This window comes from Triticum urartu, chromosome 1A, assembly GCF_056163025.1.
Source record: "Triticum urartu cultivar PI428250 chromosome 1A, HENAU_Tu73, whole genome shotgun sequence".
NCBI classification, from domain to species: domain Eukaryota; kingdom Viridiplantae; phylum Streptophyta; class Magnoliopsida; order Poales; family Poaceae; genus Triticum; species Triticum urartu.
In genome coordinates, this window is record NC_141873.1 from 581,671,633 (window position 1) to 581,693,635 (window position 22,003).

Here is a 22,003-nt window from a genome sequence, read left to right on the forward strand (position 1 = left end):
AAACCATTTGATGACCTTATGACCATATAAATTGGTCGTGATCGATTCAAGATAAAAAAATTCATTCATTTTTCAGTGCTCAAAATGAGTTTTTTTGTGAAAGTCCATTCAAATATTTGTTCAAATAATCTCATATTGTGCACAATGGTGCATCTTGGAATTCCAAACAATGTTGCCTAAGGGAGTTTTCATTTTCCTTGGACGAAAAATTCATTTTCCATTTTTGAGTGCCCAAAATGAATTTTTTTGTGAAGGACCTATAATATATTTGTTGCAAAATTTTACTAAATCAATTTTCTAAAATACTAGGACATATTTAATGCACAATTGACCAAATGGTTGGGTGTAAAAAGTTTTGATCCACCTCTCGTGAAAAAGACAAATTTCCGCCGATTCAGCTGGAAGCGGGTCAAATTTGAACTGCAGCTGTCTCATAGTTTGCTATTTATTTTTTACAAAAATCATTTCTAGGTACATAAGTATCTATTTAATCATAGAAACACCAAAAGTTTTCCAAGATTCAACCACTAGCTAGGAACGGTCAAGCCCGCCGTTTTGACCGCATTTTGAAACGGGCATAAAAAATTCAAAAAAAATCAAAAAATTGGGAAACCTTCGCATTGTGTCATTATATGTGGCCAAGTTCTCAAGAAAAATAACAAACTTGTAATACGGCAATTATTTTAAAAAAGTGTTCTCAGAAATGAGCTATCATCTCTGAAGATTCATGGCTTTCAAGCCAAATGATCAATCTTATGGCCACATTCGTCGCATAGTTTGTTCAAATGATCTCATATTGTGCACAAGGGTGCATATTGGAATGGCAAACAATGTTGCCTAAGGAAGTTTTCATTTTCTTTGGACGAAAAAACCATTTTTCATTTTCCGAGTGCCCGAAAGGAGGTTTTTTTGTGAAGGAACTACTAAATAATTGTTGCAAAATTGTACTAAATCAATTTTATAAAATACTAGGACATATTTAATGCACAATTGACCAAATGGTTGGGTGTAAAAAGTTTTGATCCACCTCTCGTGAAAAAGACAAATTTCCGCCGATTCAGTTGGAAGCGGGTCAAATTTGAACTGCAGCTGCCTCATAGTTTGCTATTTATTTTTTACAAAAATCATTTCTAGGTACATAAGTATCTATTTAATCATAGAAACACCAAAAGTTTTCCAAGATTCAACCACTAGCTAGGAACGGTCAAGCCCGCCGTTTTGACCGCATTTTGAAACGGGCATAAAAAATTCAAAAAAAATCAAAAAATTGGGAAACCTTCGCATTGTGTCATTATATGTGGCCAAGTTCTCAAGAAAAATAACAAACTTGTAATACGGCAATTATTTTAAAAAAGTGTTCTCAGAAATGAGCTATCATCTCTGAAGATTCATGGCTTTCAAGCCAAATGATCAATCTTATGGCCACATTCGTCGCATAGTTTGTTCAAATGATCTCATATTGTGCACAAGGGTGCATATTGGAATGGCAAACAATGTTGCCTAAGGAAGTTTTCATTTTCTTTGGACGAAAAAACCATTTTTCATTTTCCGAGTGCCCGAAAGGAGGTTTTTTTGTGAAGGAACTACTAAATAATTGTTGCAAAATTGTACTAAATCAATTTTATAAAATACTAGGACATATTTAATGCACAATTGACCAAATGGTTGGGTGTAAAAAGTTTTGATCCACCTCTCGTGAAAAAGACAAATTTCCGCCGATTCAGTTGGAAGCGGGTCAAATTTGAACTGCAGCTGCCTCATAGTTTGCTATTTATTTTTTACAAAAATCATTTATAGGTACATAAATATATATTTAATCAGAGAAACACCAAAAGTTTTCCAAGATTCAACCACTAGCTAGGAACGGTCAAGCCCGCCGTTTTGACCGCATTTTGAAACGGGCATAAAAAATTCAAAAAAAATCAAAAAATTGGGAAACCTTCGCATTGTGTCATTATATGTGGCCAAGTTCTCAAGAAAAATAACAAACTTGTAATACGGCAATTATTTTAAAAAAGTGTTCTCAGAAATGAGCTATCATCTCTGAAGATTCATGGCTTTCAAGCCAAACGATCAATCTTATGGCCACATTCGTGGCATAGTTTGTTCAAATGATCTCATATTGTGCACAAGGGTGCATATTGGAATGGCAAACAATGTTGCCTAAGGAAGTTTTCATTTTCTTTGGACGAAAAAACCATTTTTCATTTTCCGAGTGCCCGAAAGGAGGTTTTTTTGTGAAGGAACTACTAAATAATTGTTGCAAAATTGTACTAAATCAATTTTATAAAATACTAGGACATATTTAATGCACAATTGACCAAATTGTTGGGTGTAAAAAGTTTTGATCCACCTCTCGTGAAAAAGACAAATTTCCGCCGATTCAGTTGGAAGCGGGTCAAATTTGAACTGCAGCTGCCTCATAGTTTGCTATTTATTTTTTACAAAAATCATTTCTAGGTACATAAGTATCTATTTAATCAGAGAAACACCAAAAGTTTTCCAAGATTCAACCACTAGCTAGGAACGGTCAAGCCCGTCATTTTGACCGCATTTTCAAACGGGCATAAAAAATTCAAAAAAAATCAAAAAATTGGGAAACCTTCGCATTGTGTCATTATATGTGAACAAGTTCCTAGGAAAAATAACAAACTTGTAATACGGCAATTATTTTAAAAAAGTGTTCTCAGAAATGAGCTATCATGCGTGAAGATTCATGGCTTTCAAGCCAAATGATCAATCTTATGGCCACATTCATGGCATAGTTTGTTCAAATGATCTCATATTGTGCACAAGGGTGCATATTGGAATGGAAAACAATGTTGCCTAAGGAAGTTTTCATTTTCGTTGACGAAAAAACCATTTTCCATTTTTCGAGTGCCCGAAAGGAGGTTTTTTGTGAAGGAACTACCAAATAATTGTTGCAAAATTGGACCAAATCATTTTTATAAAATACTAGGACATATTTAATGCACAATTGACAAAATGGTTGGGTGTAAAATGTTTTGATCCACCTCTCATGAAAAATACAAATTTCCGCCGATTCAGTTGGAAGCGGGTCAAATTTGAACTGCAGCTGCCTCATAGTTTGTTATTTATTTTTTTGCAAAAATCATTTCTAGTTACATAAGGACCTATTTAATCATAAATACATGGTTTGGTGGCGATACGTCGAGGTTTGGGTGGTGGCCGAGGGCCCCAACTCTAGAGCGCGTAAACTCGCATGCCCGTCGCGTGGTCACCACGTGACCGTAATGTTGCCATGTGTTCTGGGCGGCCTAGGCATGTCTAGTGGGTTAGGCACTCCCCAGGTTGGTGGTAGGAAGAAAATTACAACATAAGATTCTCACGAGGAGACCGATCGATGCTCAAACATGAATTAGCAGCCAAGTGTTTGATTAGTAGTACGGGAAATGCACATGGACAATGGGCATGAGTTTTTGCTGAGGATGATTATATACTAAGGAGAATGTCTTCACAAATCTTTAGCTCAAAAGGAGGATCCTAGGTGGTACTTGCTTTGCAAAGTACCACGCTGGACAAAAATATGAATGTTGAAGCTGGGCTCAAAATAATGAATGGAGTGAGCTAAAATTTTGTGGAGGATGGTTATTTGGGCATAGGAAAGCATTGTAGAAAATTGATACCATTTGGACATGCCAAAGAAGTACTTCCTTCACAATGCTCTTCTATGGACAGAAACTTGGGAAAACTAGTGAGAGAGATTGGATGAATGAAATGATCTCAAAATTGGTGTAGCTAAGTTAATTAGGTATGGTCATGCGCTGGTAAATTTTCAGATCATTTGGGTAAGCCTAGCTAGTACTTACTTCACAAAGCTTCTCTCGAGGTAGAAACTTTGGAAATTTCCCGAGAAAGATTTACTAGGAAAATTGAGCTGAATATTATCATGTGGCAATGATTTGGGTATGGAAGAGTGCCCGAAAAGTTTGAGGGTAATAGGAGGGGTCTATATAACACTTGCTTTGCAACGTGCCAATTTGGCCATAAAATATAAATTAAACATGGGCTCACATAGATGATTTGACTGAGCTGCAATTTGGAGCAGGTTGATAATTTGGGCATATGAAGGAACTGTATAAATTTCATGTCATTTAGAGATATAAAAAGGTACTTCCTTCACAATGCTTCTAGGTGGACAAAAACTTTGGAAATTTGCCGAGGAAGATTTGCTAGGCAAATGGAGCTGAATTTTGTCATGCGGTAATAATTTGGATAGGAAAGAGTGCCCAAAAATTCCGAGGGCAATCAAGAATATATAAATAGCACTTCCTTCATAAAGTGTTGTTGTGAACAGAATAGGAAAATGAATATTGTTGAATTAGTTTTGAACTAGGCAAGGAAGGATTTTAACATATTTGATGAAGATATGCCCCAAAGAATTTATGAGATTTTTTTGGGAATTTTTGGAATGATAGAAATATAGGTTGCTTCACAACCTAGGGCAAAAACTGCCACATGGACATGACACATAGGCAAAACTGATGAGATGGCGCCTAGTCATCACAACCCACCACAATCTACAAGGCTATGACCATCTATATTGGTCATTAACAACTAGAAATAAGGCAGCGGACTAGCACTGTTTGCTTTGTGACCATTTCGTGTAAGGAAATTACGACCTTTTGACCAAAATGGTCGCAATGGTTTAGGGTTTGGAGCCCCCTGAATAGCTTTTGAACAATTCGTCTAACATGGTCATAAATTTATGACCAATTTTTCGAGGGTCACTGACAGAAGGTCATAAGTTGACATATTTCTTGTAGTGACTAGGCTGTTGAGTTTCATTTGCCACATCGCGTGTTTCGTCAGTTCGGTCCGTTCCAGCCTCACCTGCCGGAATGGGTGGATACGGACAAAGCACTTCATAGGTAAGAGAGCGTATTGACTAAGCATCGTCACTCCTCCTTGATTTTGCTAATGTTTGGTATTGTACCATGCAGGTTGGACAGGAGAAAGCAGCGCAAGATAAAGGACTGGGACAAGCATCATGCTTCGTATGTCACCCGCTTCCAGCTTTGCGTGGAGCAAGCTCGTAGCACTGCACGTGCCCAGCTTCGTGAGCATAACCCAGTTGCCTTTGATAACTACATACGATGGCTTCTTCAAAATACTTGAGTTGAGATATGCCCGCCGGCATATAATGAGGATATTCTTGAAGAACCCATAAACTTTGAGGATCTATCAAAGGGGAAGTACAACAGAGATGTCAAGTTAGGGCAAGGAGTCCCTACTGTTCCGGTGATTAACTATGTGGTAAAGTGTTCCTTCTCTACTTTTCGAGCTTACCGGTGGTTGGTCATAGGCGTTAGTTGGAAGTGCACGATCATAAGCATAGTTCGGGCATACAAAATATCTCCGCCCTTCCGTCCATGATTTATTTCGGTCGGTGGATACCTTCACCTTGCAAACATCTCCACACCAACATGGCGGGATGTTGACATCTTTCTCCTTCACCTTGTCCAAAGATGTGTCCTCCCACTTGTTCGGCATGTCTTCTTGGTTAGCACACGGTGGCCTCGTCATGGAACCGGATGAAGCCATGCCTACAAAATCGATAATTTGTGGTTAACCCTAACCCCCACTTAACAATAATCACAACCCTAACCATATATAGCATAACCCTAACCATAGCATAACCCTGACACCACCAAATTAGCAAAGAAACTTAACATCATTCAACAAATATTTGCAAATCCAAGCCAAAACTAGGGTTTCCCCAAAGTAGCAAGATTTGAGCAAATGTGACAATTCCTATGGATGAAAACGAGGGGAACGAAGGGGATTACCTTAAGGGAGGGTTTGGCTTCAAAATCCACGGTCAAAGACTCCGGATCTGAGGAGGATTTGAGAGGGGGAGAGAGGAGGGCAGAGGGGAGGCACTGAGCTTCGGGTTTGTGTGGGGGTGGGGGTGTGTGGGGTGGGGATGGGTGGGAGGGGGTGAGTGTAGCAAATAGATGTCCAGCAGTGCAGCGCCTAAGGCAGAGGCGCCACACACCACGGTGCAGCGCCTACCCTTTAGGCGCTGCACTGCTGGACATCCCAGTCCAGAGAGCAACAGAAGCTTCCAGTATGTTTTCTGCCCAAAAAATTGCTAAGTGGCCGAGCGCCCAAGGGATAGGCGCTGCGCCGTACTGTGCAGCGCCTAACGCCGAGGCGCTGCATATTACAGTGCAGCACCCCTCCCTTAGGCGCTGCATACTTACTTAACAAATTTTGGAGTGCAAAAGCTACTGGAACGCTTCTGTTGCTCCATGGACTGGGATGTCCAGCAGTGCAGCGCCTAAGAGCGAGGCGCTGCACTGTGGTGTGTGGCGCCTGTCCCTTAGGCGCTGCACGGCTGGACATCCCAGTCCAGAGAGCAACAGAAGCGTTGCAGTAGCTTTTGCACCAAAAATTTGCTAAGTGAGTATGCAGCGCCTAAGGGAGGGGCGCTGCATGGTAATATGCAGCGCCTCGGCCTTAGGCGCTGCACTATCTGCTGTTTTCAAATACAAAGTGCTTTTTTTGTTTTGTGATTCACATAGATGGCACATAATCATATCCAAATCACATGTAGTAGTCCAAAAACACATATAGTAGCCCAAATCACATACTCATACACACATAGCAATAGAGTTGTCCAATCACATAGTCATACACAAACATTTAGCCAAAAAGACATAGTCATTTACGTCTCATATCACATAGTAGCACACATTTTGGTTCATAGAAAGGTCATGGTCCTTGTCCCTTCTTCTTCCTCTCTTCTTCTTCTTCTTCTTCTTCTTCTTCTTCTTCTTCTTCTTCTCCCTCCTCCGACCACCAAGGGAGCTCACCTTTCGCCTCCGTGTCCTCCACCCCCTTCATTGTTTCCATACCTATGAAAATGTCAATATAATAGTTAGTCACACAATGCAAAATAACAACACAAGCATTTAGCCAAAAGAACAAGATCATAGTAAGTCACATACGGCAATGGTCCATTGAGCCAAGTGAACATTCCTCCACCACGGCCGCCGCCAAGGCCAAGATCACCACCACGGCCTCTACCACCACCATGGCCTAGACCGCCACCACGGCCTCTACCGCCACCACGGCCTAGACCACCACCACGGGTTGTACCACCACCACGGCCAAGACCATCACCACGGCCTCTCCCACCACCACGGCCAAGACCATCACCACGGCCTAGGCCTTCACCACGGCCAAGACCATCACCACGACCTAGTCCTTCACCACGGCCTCTACCACCACCACGGCCAAGACCATCACCACGGCCTAGGCCTTCACCACGGCCAAGACCATCACCACGACCTAGGCCTTCACCACGGCCTCTACCACCACCACGGCCTAGACCATCACCACGGCCTAGGCCTTCACCATGGCCAAGACCATCACCACGGCCTCTACCACCACCACGGCCTCTTTGTTGCCTAGTGCCTCGTTGGCTTGTTTGACTTGGTTGGCTACTCCTTGGTTGACTTGGTTGGCTATCATTTGCTTGGCTTGTGCTTGCATCATTTTTCTTTGATCTTTTTCTTGGTTTGGGACAAGTTCTTGTGTTGTGTCCCCCATGACTGCAGTCCCCACAACGGGATTGCTCACGAGGCTCTTGGAATTGGCCGGTGCCGTATTCTCCACCGCCACCACGGCCCCATCCGTCCATGTCACCTCTAAGACGCTTTGTCTTATGTCTTCCCCGTCTAACGACCTTCAATTCCGGGTCCGGCCATAGTTGAACTCCATGATACTCCAGCCATTGTGATTGGTCCAAGTATGGTTGAAACCGGGGAGCCCATGTTTTCTTTACCGTCATGATTGAGAACTCGGACTCCCTCACGGTAAGAGGGTGATTGACGTCCACATTCCTAACACGGGCTGCATTTAACAAGTGCGAGCATGGGAGATGAAGCAACGATGGCCTCATGCAGCTGCAATCACACCGTGTTAGGGAGACTTTGAAAGCGCGGCCTCCGTGTTGGTGGCCTTCGTTTGTGGTTCCTCCTGGCTCTTTCACCTCATACTTCCACTCGTTGTCGTCATATAGTACAACTTCTTCTGATTCAGCCTTTCGTGATTGAAAGTCCAACCATTCTTCAACCTTTGGTGGGAAATAGTACTTGTGCTTATCCTTGTTCTCACCAGCAATCTGCTTATCTGTCTCCATTGAATACTTCAAAAAGTATCCATTCATCTTGTCAAATGTGTATTGAACTATTGCCGTCACGGGTAATGCACGTACACCCTTGAGCACCTTATTGAAGCATTCTGCCATATTGCTTGTCATTTGACCGTACCTCCGGCCATCTTCATCGAAAGCACGTGCCCACATATTCCTTTCGACAATGTTCTTAGTGAGAAATTCATGACCACCGGGGTCAAGTTTCTTGTGTCTGAGCAATGCATTGAACAATGTGGCAAACCGCTTGTTGGTGAAAGCGAGACAAACAATCTTGAAGATCATCGGCCAACTCCTTGATACCACATGCCCTATAGAAGTTTGCACAAAAGTGCCTCATGCACCATCGATGGTGCAACTTTCTATGTCTGGGAATGTCAACCACCACCGCATTTAGAATTCCTGGATGGCGATCCAATATGACACAAATTTCCCTTTCAGCCGGTAATACCCTTGTTCTCAATTGACGCAAGAACCACTCCCAGTTATCATTGTTCTCCACCTCAACCAAAGCGAAAGCCATCAACAGTGTATTGTATGTATTTCGCATTCTTGTGTTGGAAAGCCTATAAGCCAAAGTGATGCCATCCACATTCTTGTGCCGGCACATGTGATTTGGTAGACAACTCACTATGCGCCAAGTGGGACCTCCTTTGTATGGCCTTGCACGCACAATCCATGGACAACTTGGCACTTCACATTTGACCGTGTAACACACATTGACGTCCGAGTTGGCCACTTTATGTGGACGATAATGCGTAACCGAGTAGTTGTCGAGCCACATCTTCAATTCCAAGAAGGATTGAAACTCACAACCGGGATATATCCCGTTCTTGCCGTCTTCCAAATCACGGTGAGAACTTGTCCTAGCTCCAAGAGATATGCATTTGCCACCATCCACAACGGCTTCATCTGCGAGACTAAGATCCTTGAACAATGGTGTCTTGTGATCCCGCCCGAATACCTTCTTGAATGCTTGGGCCTCCTTCGGTGTGAACCCCTCCTCATCAACTTCATCATCGGGACCATCGTCAACCGAGTCCGATGCATATGCACGGGAAAAAGGGATGGATTGGTCCATTGTCTCTTGCACATGATATTGGTCGAGATCACCCACATTGTTGTCATGGAGATCAACTTCGTTGTCATCCTCCTCGTACTCATCATTCTCCTCTTCAAAACCTTCATTTTGGTTGTTTGGAGTCGGGCTCAATGTTGGCCAATCTTGTTGCGTGAAATGAGGTTCACTCATTTGATCTTGGTTCATGGGTGGTGGAGTGCTAGCAACCAACGGGGAGGGGTTCCGGTTCAAGTCCAAATTCAAAATAGACTCAACCTTCTTGGAGGAAAATAACTCAAGAGACTTGTCTAGAGATTCGGCAACCGTCTCCTTGTATGCAACCCAACGTTGCTCGGAGTTCACACACATTGTCTTCCAACGGATGTGATGTCCAAAACCAACATTATGCCTTCCCTCGAACTCAACAACGTCACTTGGGTCCATCCAATTCAAATCCTTCCTCACTTGGTCCAAGAGCTCCGCATAGCTTGGACTACTCTCAAGCACCATGTCAAGCTCATCCGGGTCCGGCTCCGCATTGCCTTTCAAAAAGGCCTCTGTATCCACATGATGAACATAAACACATGTTCTCCCCATCCCTACAATAATAAAAAACACACATATATCAAGTAAGTACTTAACAAAAATATTTGCACAAAATACATATGCCATAACATATATATGAATTAATAACCCTAACCCCCACTTAATAATAACCACAACCCTAACCATAGCATAACCCTAACACCAACATCAAACACACATAACCCTAACCCTAGCATACTATGAAAGCCTAACCAACCCAAATTAGCAAAGAAACATAACATGATTCAATACAAATTTGCAAATCCAAGCCAAAACTAGGGTTTCCCCAAAGTAGCAAGATTTGAGCAAATGTGACAATTCCTATGGATGAAAACGAGGGGATCGAAGGAGATTACCTTAAGGGAGGGTTTGGCTTCGAAATCCACGGTCAAATACTTTGGATTTGAAAGATTTGAGATGGATTTGAGAGGGGGGGAGAGGGGAAGAGAGGGGGGAGGGGAGAGGGGAAGAGAGGAGGGGCGCAAGGATTTGTGTGGGGTGGGGGTGTGTGGGATGGGGGTGGGATGGGAGAGAGGGTGGGGCCAGCCTAAGTGGAACACAGCCTGTGCAGCGCCCAAGCCATAGGCGCTGCACTTTACACAGTGTGGCGCCTATCCCTTGGGCGCTGCACTGCTGTCTGTGGGGCCGCAATTGGACCAGGGCCGCCACGCTGGCAAGAGGAGCGACGCCTAAGGCAGAGGCGCTGCATAGTAGTGTGTGGCGCCCAGCTGTCGGGCGCCACACGAAAGGGTCAGCAGAGTGAAATTTTTTCGGAACAAGGTCAATTTGTGATTTGATTTGGTCCACTGGTCAAATATGTGATTTCTGCCAAGACACAGGGTTTTGTCTTCCGGGTATGAAGACGCATGTTAACACTTGACAGTAAGCAAAGACACAGGCTAACTGTGCATGTACACATGATTACATAAACACTGGCATTGCTCGTTAATTAACAACTTGAGAGAGTGCCAGCATCAAACATCCAAGTTTCAGAATGACACACATCATTCTTTTTCTGTCCATGAAATCTTCGCATAGTTTGAAAGTAATAAAAGTACACATCTTCCATGTTTTGTGCTTGCCATCTTCAGAATCAGTGTGTAGTTTTCTTATATTATTAGCACATAATTAGACATAAATGATACTCCCTCCGTCCCATAATGTAAGAACGTTTTTGACACTACACTAGTGTAAAAAACGTTCTTATATTATGGGACGGAGGGAGTAGTGTTTTGCCCAATCTTTGGTTGAATAGCCCCTCCTATAATTCTGAATTTCAGAATGATTGAAATCATCACAGTTCTATAGGTCAGAATTTCAGAATGATGTTCCTTGTTTTGTCGGTGACCTTCACTTCTTCTTTGGCGGCGGCCTTGAGGGTCTTTCCACTTCTCTAGAGACCCCACATCCTACACACAATAATAAAATTCATGGCGCCAGCCGTGCCTAGTTTTGTCCTTCAGAGTTCTCCGTCAGATCTGAGTTTGGCGCCGATCTTCATGTAGCTTCACGCGTCTGCTATAGCTCGGGTTGAGTCGACGATCGCCTACGGCGAAGTCGGAGTCGTTTGCTCAGAGTGTAGGGATGGCGATGACGCCTCTAGGGGAGGAGTGATGACGATGACGCCTGCGTGCTGTCTCGCCGAGGCCCTCTTTGAAGTGGTGTGCGTGGGCTTTTTTTATGTGTGCCGCTCAGCGGTTGTGATGGTTTTCGCCCGGTTCTCCATAATCAACTGGGCAATCTGGTTTTCGCTCGGTTTTTCTTAATTAACCGAGCAACTCTCTTCTGCTTAATTAATCGATGAGGCAAAACTTTTGCCTCCTTTTTGAAAATAATAATAATAATAAGGATAAACTCAAAACCAACATTACAGATGGACCATCACAATCCTATCAGCAGCATGACTACAGATTACCAACAAGACCATTTTCCATGATTAAATAACAAATGAAAAGCAATAGACGACAAACAGCCAGTGAATGCACCACCTATGTGACAGATCTGAACTTCTCAAGCCTCCTTTTCTTCAGACAGCGACAGCTAGTTCAGCATGCGGTTTTCTTTCAACTAGTAGCAGCAGTCAGTGCCAATAGGAGTTTTTGCAATTGCAGCAGTTTTGTGTGTTTTGGTACCTACTCATGCGCTCCAACAGACTGAATTTCTTTCTACCTAGCAGACTATGGGCAGGGAAGTACAGATGTCCAGTTAATTCAGGTTTAGCATATGCAAAAACAGATTGAAGTCATTGTTCACTGGGTTTCTTTCTACATAGCTTAAGTTTTCAATTAGTACAGCTGATTTGCTCCTCTTGATTATATCCACTAACTAAGTCCATAAATAGCTAGCTTTTATGTGTATTATTAAGATCATATACCATAACACAAAAGGCTAAGCACAGCTTGTTGGTTGTCACAATGCAATCCATCCGAATCTAGAACATGTGGTCACAAAAGTTGGTGAAAAGACAAACCAAATAAGTACCTTGCTGGGGATCTTGACATGGCCTTTCACCCGTACTTGCCAATCCGCTTCGAGCCCCGTTGAGTTGATGTGGCTGGCTCAGCAGTGTTACGTACTTACTGAGCTCGCTTTGCGGGGCGGGATAGCGGTGTTGCAGGTTGTCCCGCGCCACTTGCATCCTCAATCCCATTACAAGCCTTAACAGGCATCAACAACATTTCCACAGCAGCTAAATTAAGCTAGCTCAACACTCCATACACGTCCAAGGTAGGGAAACAAAGTCCCAGCCAAGGGAGATGCAGCAGAACATGATAACTCTGAGAATCGGAGCGCTGCGCCGGTGACTCACCTCCAGGATTGCTAGCGTCCACGGTCCCAGCAGGAGTGAGGTTCTGCGTTTCTTCAGTGTCAATTGAGCCCGGGAACCTCCATCGCCTTTGCTTCCATGAGGAGCAGGCACCTGTCACAGCTGCCTCCAGCGTTTGAGTGGTCTCGAGTCTTGACAGCCATTGCCACATCACCTGTAAACCATTCGAGCAAAACATATGTCATGACACATCTTCCAGGTATACCATAGCATGCCAGCGCTAAACATATTCAGCACATCACTCTTCTTGTTGCTGAGACAAAATTTAGCCATAGTTTCAAAGTTAACAATTTCAGAGCACTGAAGGTATCAACAATCTACCTCCACATCAACCGGATCACGTCACAACTGAAAAACAAATGCTGACACGTTTTTTCCTCACATCAGAGTAAGCATGTCTCATCATCAACAGGGACACAAAAAGACATGAATCCTAGGTGGCACATGTAATTACCACATATCAAGAATGAAAACAGGGTTAACCCACCTAAGTTGATTGCCGCATATAGAGAACTTTGCAATATTAGCCCATACGTACTTTTGCCAAACATCGAGGATACCATTGCCAGTTGAATGGGTAATGCCCATTATGATTCATTCAGTAACCCCCTCTTTCTCATCTTCATGGACAGCATGCAAATCATCGGATAGTGTCAAGCCTAAATATGTGACTATGGTCTCAACTTTGTGCATAATAATGCAAGACAGATTGTTAACATTATTTCTACATATTATCATAAAAGTCACACAAAAAGAGAGATTTTGCATCCATATCAAAGCCCAAATACTAGAGAGGTGCATGTATATCTAATGCCTGGGAGAATGTCAAATGACCAATCTTTGCAACTATGCATGCACCAAATTCTGTAACATGTTTGACAAAACCCAGAGCAGAATGCAAGCAAATAAACTTCCTTTAAGCGCCTATACAAATTCAAAATAATATAATTATCTGAATAACTTGTCTCGCACAGCACTACTATCTCAATATAACATTTCACTTTTATTGCAAACGACTCATCCTGCTCGTATATAAGTTCTGTACTGATAATTACTGTGCTTATCTTTCTAAGAGAAATGATGATTTCCTTGATGAGAGGAACTCCAAGAGTAACATCTCTGTTGTACTTCGTTACAGAAATAAACCTCTGAAGAACATTAATCTAGTAAACTCAACATCATATGTTTATATTCCTGGACTTTGTATGCCATAGAGCCATACCATATCAATATAGCCATGGATTGTTATCAGTTTTAATCATATTCAATAAATGATAGTATATCATAAGAGTGGCAAATTTTAATATGCTCCCTCTTACCCCCTCTTTTTACATATGAGGTAAGAAGGTAAGAGTTAATCCGACCACTAATTAATGTGATCAACGGCTCAGATCTACTACATACTCTTACCTCTCATGTGAAAAGAAGGGGTAAGAGGGAGCATGCTAAAACTGCTCCATAAGAGGAGCCCTCTAAATGGTAAGTTTCAGAAAAAGAAAGTAAAGGTACAGATCAGCATCGCTAACATGCCACACCATACCATTTTCCTTAAATACATAGTAATGAAAGGATACTCATGCTAGCTACTCATGCAAAATAGAAGGTTTTCAATGTCCTTCGGGTCCCATGCTATCCAATACTCTGCAGTCCAATTGCCACAATTGATGCTCCTGCTTCACTTGTTTTTGAGTTATATCAAGAAACTCAAGTATCCAAGAAAACATGTGCCAAGTAAAAGGGTAATAAATCATACATCAGAACAACAGAAGAATAAAATGCACAAACAAACTAATATAAAACATGATGTCGTCAGCACAAGCACGGGCAACAAGGTGTAGTGGTTGAGTTCCGTTAAAACTACAATATGCTGTTACCGCAATGATCTACTTGATGTAACATTTTACTGCACAAAATTAATAGTTTCATCTTGCAGATATGTACTCTTAGTTGATGTGCTTAAGGTTACGATACTTTGGCAAAACAAATATGATTTAGTACATCCAAAATATGATACACACCTGCAGTTGTTTGGCAGATATGCCAAAAATATCAGCACCACTGCTGGAGTCCCTCCTTCCCGAACAATCTTCAACTAGTTCAAGTGATTTCCCTGCGCTTCTCAGAATTTTGATATGATCATCAAGAAATAAATTTCTTAACATTTTGAACTAATCACTACAACCACCAGACGTGGTGTCTTGTTTGGAGAGGTCATCGTTTCACATTTGAAGATTACCTCTGGAGATAACATGTCATTATCCCTTTGAGGACATGTGGCCTACGGAGTTAAATCGTCATTGGTCAATGGTCAGGGTTCAAGGAAGTAACACTTTCCTTCATCAATCTAACGAAGTATTCATGTATTTAAAATTAACCATGACTTTCATAAGCAATTGGTCCAAACTAAGGAATGACCACTTTTTCCTTCCATCATTATAGGATCCATGCCGTCATCTCCATGGACAAACTGAACTATCACTGCTAGCGTTACGCACTTCCTGACCATAGAAAAATTAGAGTTCTTTCAGACCCTTTAATCTACATGACATATATCCACTTTCTTATGTTTTGACCTATGATTACAAGTTTAAACCAAAGGAAGAAAACAGATATCAGATACCCACTGAAACGAAAATGATAAATGCACAGAAATGATTCAAAGTATCCAGTAGATATATGGTGTCAACTGGCAGTGCCCAACGGGTTCCACCCCAGTCCAGAGAAAATAAGACACGTTGTACTGCATCAATGCCATTTTTTTTGCCAAATCAATGTCTATGAATAGGCCCTCATAAATTAACATTATTAGTCTATAGTAAATATCAACCAGTTGCTCAAGTCACTCTTTAGTAGTTGGTAGGTTGCTGTAGATATCAAAAACAAGTGTTACTGTATATGCCACTCTAGGTGTTGGTAGTTTGATGTTCTGTTGTCTAACTGCACCTTCACTTTTGAGGGGCCTGAGAGCCTGGGATTGTCCTTCCCCTTCATGGAAATAACTAGTATGGCAGTATGCTGAGGGGTTATGCTCTGATCTTGTTTAACTTGCACAAGCTAAACTGCTAGGCTGGCCCAGTTAGAGAAACCAAATTATAGATCAGTCATAGAGGAAACTAATGGTAAGGAAGCATCCATTGAATTAACTGGTAACTTGCACTGCAAAGTAAAAAAAAAGTAAGCGGCCATAACAAATGAAGCAATATTTCGTGCTGAGATACGGTACAAACTTGAATACATGGAAGTATGCAACCAAATGATAGTCTAAGTTTAGACATACCATTGTGTCAACAAGACATTGTCCACCCATTGTATGGAAGAAAAACACAGTAACAGTCAAACCAGAATAGAAAGAATTAGCAAAAAAACCTTCACCTGCGGATGGAAGAAAAAAAATAACTTAGCCGAAGAGAAGATACAATTGCACTGTAAAATTATGCTGACCTCATTCACAGAACACAGATAATGTAGCAGTTGCCACAAGTTGAAGATAAGCAAGTTTCTCCAACAAAGATGTAGAATAGATTAAAATTACAAATGTCCTTTCATGTAATAGCATATGGAAAATACTAGTACTACAAAACAAATGACAACATTTATCAATATCATCGCAGAGAACACCGACATGGAAAATATCATCCAATGTGTCACGCGAGGTACATGTTACCCTCAACAAACAAAGTTCTGCATAACCATTCAGTAAAGTTTTAGCGCCATGGTATACGGCATACAAGAACAGAGCTAATAACAAGTAAGTGGTGCTCATTACGAAGTTAAAACATTCTAAGATTGCTATGTGTGGTTTTAGTATGTTCACAATATTTGCAAATTTTCTTTTACTAGGACATAATTAAAGGCAGAAAACACAAGAAATGATTGCCCACATGAGCAAACCATATTTCTTAATCATGTTATTACCACAGGGGCCTTTGAATTAATAAGAAAGTGGGGGAAGTGTTCGACTATAAAAGCGTTTAGGGTATGACATCCTCCAACTGAAGGTTGACCAATACATACAAACCATCTGACTGATATTGATTAGAGAATCTTTAAATCCATAGTGAGACTGACATAGCCAATGAGTTGTCTCTCCCGTGAAGTGTACTCATGCTGTTATGTGGAGTTGCAGAACCAAAAGGGTTTGCAGCCTTGCTGCCCAGGCGCAGGAAAGCTGGATAGGAAAGATCAATTTATTAGTTCCTTCGAGTTAGAGATAAGGTTAGTTTAGATTTGTACTTGGCTTAGCCCACAAGTTAGGGACTCTTGCAACTTTTTTTTATAAGATCAATACAACATTTCTCTTTGCGAGCAGAAACTTCAAACGTGTGTTCTTTAAGAGATGGTCACACAAGCTCAATTATGGGTCATACGCAAACTCTGATAGAAATAAGTTTTACATATACACGGGAAAAACAAAGTGCACATGCATCTGTTTGTTTCTACAAACAGTTATAACAAATAAATGCAAGAAAAATAGAAAATCATTCTTCACATTTTCTTACGATCAAACGTGGCTAAAGTCCTTCGGTACTAACAAAAAAGAAGCCCATATTTAGTAAAAGTTAAACATTGATGAGAAGCTAAATTATTCAGAGCCCCCGCAAAAAAAAACTAAATTATTCAGAAACAAGGAAAACTTGCCTTGTGATTCTGTTATATATTTCACCCTGCTTACCAGAACTACTACAATGAGACATAAGGGCTGGTCTGAAAAATGGAGTTAGCTACGTTGTCATGATTCTATTTTGTTTGCATAGATCATGCCATATATAAATATGTTAACCAAGCAAATATCATAATTCGAATCAAAATAAACAGCTATGTCTTTATTTGATAAAAGAATCTCGCATTTGTTTTTACCTCTGTTCTCTAAAGGATACTTCCTCTCAACAAAATATACGCAAGAAAAAGTGCACATAAGAAACAACATGTAACTATAGAATTTGTTAGCCCAGTTCTCCAATTTTCTTACCCATATGAATAACAGGAAAAGAATGCACTGCGGCAAACACAACAAATCAACTACTGCAAGCGAAAACTGAACCTACAACTCTCTGTTATCCAATTTCAGTCAAATATGAACTCTGTGCCTAGCAGCAAAGTGTTAGATGTGTATAGTCCCTTTTCGGTATATCCCCATTGTATAAGGGGTTCTCTGCACTTTGCCACACATGTATATGTAATGGCCTTTGGCCCTCAGTGAATACTAGTTGCTCACTTATCCAACATGGTATCAGATGCTAGGTTAGCCTCGCTTTCCCGCACGATGCAACTCCGTGCTCCTCCTTCCTAGCCCACCTCGTCTCCGGCCACTCCAGCTCGATTCCGGCCGATTTTTCCGGCCGCTCTCGACTGCTGCTGCACCCTCCGCCACCGCTTGCTCCTATCCAGGCCGTCGTGGCTGCACCGGCCCCTGCTGGCCTCCTCTGTCAGCGCGAAGGCCGCGCTTCGGTCCGGCCGCGCCGCCTCTGTCTGGTCGCGCCGCTCCAGCTCCTTGCTCCGATTCTGTCGCTCCCGTCCGGCCGGCGCGAAGCCGCCGCTCCAGGCGCTCCCGTCGCTCTCGATTGGCCGCCGCTCCAGGCGCCGCTCGAGCGTGACCTCTGCACCATCCGCCGCCCCAGGTCAATCCCCAGCTGGGCCGCCCCGCTCGGGGGCTCTGCTTCTGCTCGATCGAGCGAGCGTGCCCTCTGCCCGATCTTGATTTGGGGGCCTGCCTCGCGCGCGTGGGTCTCCTACCCGATCCCGATCTAGTTTCTGGATCCGTTGACTTAAAAAAAGCAGTTGTAGAGTGATTTCCTCATGTCTTCTTCGGGCTATGTCGCGGTTCCTCGGTGCTCGGTGATCTTTGATGGCACCAACTATTCTGAGTTTTTGGGCTTCATGCGCATCCATATGCGTGGACTCCTTCTGTGGGGTGTTCTCTCTGGCGAGGTCCCCTGTCCACCATGCCCGGTTGCGCCAGTGGCCCCAATCCCACCAGTGCCGCCGGTCCTTGCTGCTGATGCTTCTCAGGCTGACCGGGATGCTGCCAAGGCTCTGGATGATGATGCGGTTGATGCTTATGATCAGCAGGTATCCGCTTATTCCGATGTTCTCTCTGTGTACCGGGATGATCTGTCTGCTTACACTCAGTGGTGCAATGATGATGCTCGAGCTGCTGTTGTTCTCACTGCGAGTGTCCTCCCTCAGTTTGCCTCAGAGTTCATGGGACTTGGCACCGTTGTAGTGATGTGGTCTTACCTCTGTCAGCGCTATCAGCCCTCTGGTGATGCTCTCTACCTATCTGTGGTGCGCCAGGAGCATGCACTCCAACAAGGTGATTCTTCTGTTGACGAGTTCTACTCACAGTGCTCTGCCATCTAGCGCCAGCTTGACTCTCTTCGGACAGTTGTTTGTGGAACCTGTCGTTGCTGTCAGACTACTCGTTCAGATCTCGAGTTTCAGCGGGTCCATGAGTTCTTATCTCGTCTCCGGTCTGAGTTTGAGCCTCGACGTGCTCACTTGCTTGCTCGTGGTCGTGTTCCTATCTCCGAGATACTTGCTGAGCTTCGTGCTGAGGAGACCCGCCTTCGCTCTGCTGGGTTGCTTCTGGTTCCGTCAGTATTGGCCGCCCGGGCTCCTGTGTCGTCTGCTCGCCCCACTGCCCCGCCGCTCCTGCCTACTCCTCTAGGGGGGTGAGCCGTCCTCCTTATGCTGAGAAGGGCACGTCGCGGCGTGACACCATCTGTGGTTATTGCTCCCGGTCAGGTCACCCAGAGTCTTATTGTCGCCAGAAGAAGCGAGACCAGAGGCGCTCCTCCTCCTCCTCCAGTGGGACTCCTGTGTCTTCCTCGACCCCGTCACTCACTGACCAGGATATTGTTCGCCTCAAGTGTCTCCTTGCTTCCTCAGGCTCCTCGTCGACTGCTTCCGCTGCTGCTGTGACTGCATTCCCTTCCTCACCACCACCGGCATATACACAGTCAGGTACATCTTCGTGGGTTCTGGATTCTGGAGCCTCCTTTCATATGTCTTCTGATTCTTCCGCGCTGTCTTCTCTACGACCTCTTGATTCGCCTGTTAATGTTCTAACTGCCGACAGCACATCTCTTCCTATTGCTAGTCGTGGTGTTCTTTCCACTCCATCTTTTTATGTTCCGAGTGTTTCACATGTTCCTCGCCTTACCATGAATCTTTTTTCTGCTGCCCAACTCACTGATTCTGGTTGTCGTGTCATTCTTGATACCGACTCTTGTTCCATTCAGGATCGTCGCACCAAGGCTTTGGTTGGTGCTGGCCCCCGGCACTGTGAGTCAGAGGGCCTTTGGGAGGTTGACTGGCTTTGTGTTCCTTCCGCTGCCACCACTTCTGCCAGCTCTCATGCTCTTGCTGCCTCTTCGTATGCGTCCTTCCAGCAGTGGCATCATTGCCTTGGTCACATCTGTGGCTCTCGCTTGTCTTCTTTAGTTCGTCAGGGCCTCTTAGGGTTTGTATCTGGAGATGTCTCCTTGCATTGTAATGGTTGCAGACTTGGCAAACAGAGACTCAGCTACCTTATCCTACTAGTGAGTCTGTATCTCAGCGTTCTTTTGACTTAGTTCATTCTGATGTTTGGGGTCCTGCTCCCTTTGATTCGAAAGGCGGTCATCGCTATTATGTTTTGTTTATTGATGATTTCTCTCGCTACACTTGGCTCTACTTCATGAAATCTCGTAGCGATGTTCTCCCTATATACAAACGTTTTGCTGCCATGGTTCACACCCAGTTTGCCACTCCCATTCGTACTTTTCGTGCTGACTCCGCTGGAGAGTTTATCTCTCAGCTGTTGCGTGGTTTTCTCGCGAAACAGGGTACTCTTGCCCAGTTCTTGTGTCCTGGTGCTCATGCTCAGAATGGCGTTGCCGAACGAAAGCATCGTCATTTGCTTGAGACGGCTCGTGCGCTCATGATTGCTGCTTCCCTTCCACCCCATTTTTGGGTTGAGACTGTTTCAGCATCCACCTACCTCATCAACATTCAGCCATCGACTGCTCTGCAGGGTGGTATTCCTATGGAGTGTCTCACTGGTCGCTCTCCTGACTACTCAGCTCTTCATATGTTTGGATGTGTGTGCTATGTTCTTCTTGCCCCCCGAGAACGCACCAAACTGACTGCTCAGTCGGTTGAGTGTGTTTTCCTTGGCTACAGTGATGAGCACAAGGGCTATCGATGGTTGGATCCTATGGGTCGTCGCTTGCGCATCTCACGTGATGTGACTTTTGACGAGTCTCGTTCTTACTACCCACGTTCTTCTTCCTCGAGTTTCTCTGTGGACGACCTTTCTTTCCTTCTCCTTCCCGATACACCCTGTTATGTGCCCCATGTGTCACCCCTTCCTCCGGCACCTCTCCTTTCTTCTTATTCACCACCGACCCCGTCTTCTCCATCCTCATCCTCCACCTCTCCACCATCATCTCCAGTCCGCCGCCCTCTCTCACCGTTTCCTCTCCACTATACTTGTCGATCTCGTACTGAGGATGTCTCCTCTAACGAGCCTCCCACCTCTGGTGCCCCTCCTCCCACGCCTCCCTGGTTCACAACCTCTGTGCCCGGCCTCGCCCCTCGCCTGATCGCTACTCCCCTGATCGGTACGGTCTCTCTGTTATTGCTGAGCCCACTTCCTATCGGACTGCCATGACTCAGCCTAAATGGCAGCTTGCGATGGCCGAAGAGCTTGCTGCTCTTGAGCGCTCTAGCACATGGGATCTGGTTCCCCTTCCTTCCAGTGTCCGTTCCATCACCTGCAAGTGGGTCTACAAGATTAAGACTCGCTCGATGGTTCTCTTGAGCGCTACAAAGCTCGTCTTGTGGCCCGTCGTTTTCAGCAGGAGCAGGGGCGCGATTATGATGAGACATTCGCTCCTGTGGCCCACATGACCACTGTCCGCACTCTTCTTGCTGTGGCTTTTGTTCGTCAATGGTCTATCTCTCAACTTGATGTTCAGAACGCTTTTCTCAATGGCGAGTTGCGTGAGGAGGTTTATATGCAACCACCACCGGGGTACTATGCTCCTGATGGTATGGTCTGTAGACTTCGCCGCTCCCTCTATGGTCTCAAACAGGCCCCTCGCGCCTGGTTTGAGTGCTTCGCCTCTGTGGTGACTGCCGCTGGTTTCTTGCCCAGTGATCATGATCCCGCGTTGTTTGTTCACACGTCTCCTCGTGGTCGGACTCTTCTCCTTCTCTATGTTGATGACATGATCATCACTGCTGACGACTCTGATTACATTGCCTTCGTTAAGGCTCGCCTTCGCGACCAGTTTCTCATGACCGATCTTGGTCCACTTCGCTATTTTCTTGGGATTGAGATCTCCTCCACCTCTGATGGCTTCTA

At 44.0% G+C, this 22,003-nt stretch overlaps 1 pseudogene; it reads left to right on the forward strand.

The window, feature by feature from the left end:
* Positions 1-18,450: 18,450 nt before the first annotated feature.
* On the forward strand, positions 18,451-19,669 carry LOC147993044 (uncharacterized; annotated as a pseudogene).
* The last annotated feature ends 2,334 nt before the right edge of the window (positions 19,670-22,003 follow it).